The 2,433-nt window shown below is 34.1% G+C and overlaps 1 long non-coding RNA gene across 1 annotated transcript; it reads left to right on the top strand.

Moving 5' to 3' along the window:
* The first annotated feature begins 450 nt into the window (after nucleotides 1-450).
* Nucleotides 451-2,159, top strand: LOC113303942. Its single transcript, XR_003337924.1, has 2 exons — nucleotides 451-684; nucleotides 870-2,159. It is a non-coding gene; the product is annotated as an uncharacterized LOC113303942 (long non-coding RNA).
* Nucleotides 2,160-2,433: the final 274 nt, after the last annotated feature.

Raw genomic sequence — 2,433 nt, 5'->3', positions numbered from 1 at the left:
TCCATATTTACAATAAAATATGTTGTGATTTTTCACAAAAGGACTTCGATTCTCCACATCCAACACTTCCACTAGTCTAATATAGATTTTCAGCCATATTGTTGAAAATTAATACAAAATAATCCGAGATGAAAAAAAGGGAAATGTATAAAACAGTCCTACAATTAGAAACCGATTTACAAATTAGTCATACAGTTACAAACCATTAACAAATCAGTCACACTTACATTAGCTGAAGGGGTTAAGTCAGTAGGCCCCACCAAATCAGAGTTAAATCAGGTAGTGGATTTCCCTTTTTATCCTTAACCTAACTACACTCTATCTGTGACCATAGATCGTATTGTAGTTACATCTTGAGGATTATTTAGACGGACATGACAGGTCCAAAGTAAACATCATCTATAACAGTTTAGGGTTTTCATTTCCCTTTCATTATTTGCAACCATTTCTCTCTTCGTTTCTTACAGCTAAGCTCTGCAAAAATGGAGAATGACTGAAGATCGAGAGATTTCCAGAGAGTTTCATCAAAAAAAGATCCGCATAAGATTACTAGTTCATGTGTGTTGTTTGATTTAACTATAGTGGTGTTTTTGTGAAAATTGACAAGCTTAAATCAGTAACTAGTTGTTGAAATTGGGTGGTTTTCTTACAAGAGGAAGACACAATGTTCGCAAACATAATGAGGTTGGTAATCACAAACCCATATTGTGAATTTCATATTATTTTCAGAAACCATAATTTAACAATTTCAAGGATTTTTTTGTCATAAACCCTAATTAGGGAAAACCGAAGATTAAAATTTATAATGTAAGTTTGATGGTTGTGTTACTCATTGGTTGTGTATTGTATTTTGTTATGTATGTGTGCAGGATAGATGTAAAGAACCTAGTTAGGGTTTGCAGAGAAGAGATGATGCTGGTAATAGAGATCGAGCAGATGAAGATGGGTTTAATCTTGAAACCCAGGAGAAATTAGAGATGGGTTTTTATCATTTGAAGATTTAAAAGGGGTTATGTGGATTTGGAGTTCAAGAAACTACAAAAATTGTTGGTAATTTGAGTTTGAGATGAATTTAGGGTTCTTCGTGAGATGTTGCTGATTTATGGGGAATTCATGTATTACACAGAAGATTGGGAATCTGGTGTTGTTAGTGAATTCAGATGAAGGGAGATGGGATTAGAAGCTACAGGAATCAGGGAAACAATAATGGTCGTTGAGCTGAGTTGTAGTTGAGCAGGTGCAGTGGATATGAGTTGGAAGCTGAGGCCAAGAGAAAAAATGGTTGTGAGTTGAGCTGGATGTGGATCTCAGTGATTGAAGTCAACAGTGCCTGGTGTTTATAGGTTGATGGTGATGCTTCCAGTAATGGTGCAATGGTTGTAGAGACAATGAAGCTGCAGTTCAGTGAGATGGTGCAGGGTAGTGATGATAGAGTCTGTAATGGTTTTGATTAGTGGATGTCTTGTTGTTGGTGGTTATGAAGAAGTTGTTCCTGCAATGAGTTTGTGATTGTGCTGGTGATAGTGAAAGAATTGATGGTGGTTTTCTTGAGATTTATGCGAAGCTTGGTTGTTGTGACTGAATGGATACTTGACGTCTATGTATGAATGCTGCTATTGAATTGTGAATGCATAACTACAGGTGGAAGCAAGAGCTGAGAAATTTTTGCTGAATGAAATGATAGATGAATGTTAGGATTGAATGTAGGGAGGCTGGAAGAATGTGTGTTGTTGAGTTTATAAGATTGCAGGGGAGAATTTGTGTTGAGTTGATTTGCAGGAAAGGATTGGTTGTGCCATGAACTGGTTGGTGGCAATGGAGTTGCTGCTTTGTGATAATTGAGCTAAATTGCCAGAGAAATGGAAGAAATGGTGGTGTTTGATGCAGAAACTGGAATCCTGGGTGAGATGAATTAACTGCAGTTAAATAGGATGAGTTAGGATGGAAGGTATTTTGGAGAAAACTAACACCGTTTTTTGCCAAAACCGTTATATTGCCCAAAATATGATCATTTTATAAGACATTTATAAAAGTATGATCATTTTGTAACTGAATTATAAAAAACATGACCATTTTGTAAATAACCCTAAGAAAACAAAAAAATAAACAAGATGAGATGACAAGAAAAAGTAATAAAATAATCCAATTATCTTTTTATATTTTCATTTGTACTGTTGAAAATTAATACAAAATGATTAGAAAGAAAAGAAAAGAAAAGAAAAGAAAAGAAAAGAAGCAAGATGAGATGGAAAAAAAAGTCCACTAATCTTCTTAGATTTTCAGCCATATACTGCGTAGGTTTCTTTCTTCGAATCATTTCATTATGAAATTTACACATGTATTAAAAAAATATTTTTTTATAAAAGTGTATAATTTTTTTCTTTAAAAGTGATGTACGTATACAGTCGTTTTGCTTGTTTATTTAAATTCTTT

This window comes from Papaver somniferum, chromosome 8, assembly GCF_003573695.1.
Source record: "Papaver somniferum cultivar HN1 chromosome 8, ASM357369v1, whole genome shotgun sequence".
Lineage (NCBI taxonomy): Eukaryota > Viridiplantae > Streptophyta > Magnoliopsida > Ranunculales > Papaveraceae > Papaver > Papaver somniferum.
The sequence above is the reverse complement of the archived record's forward strand: the minus strand, read 5'-3'. Positions and strand labels throughout refer to the sequence as shown.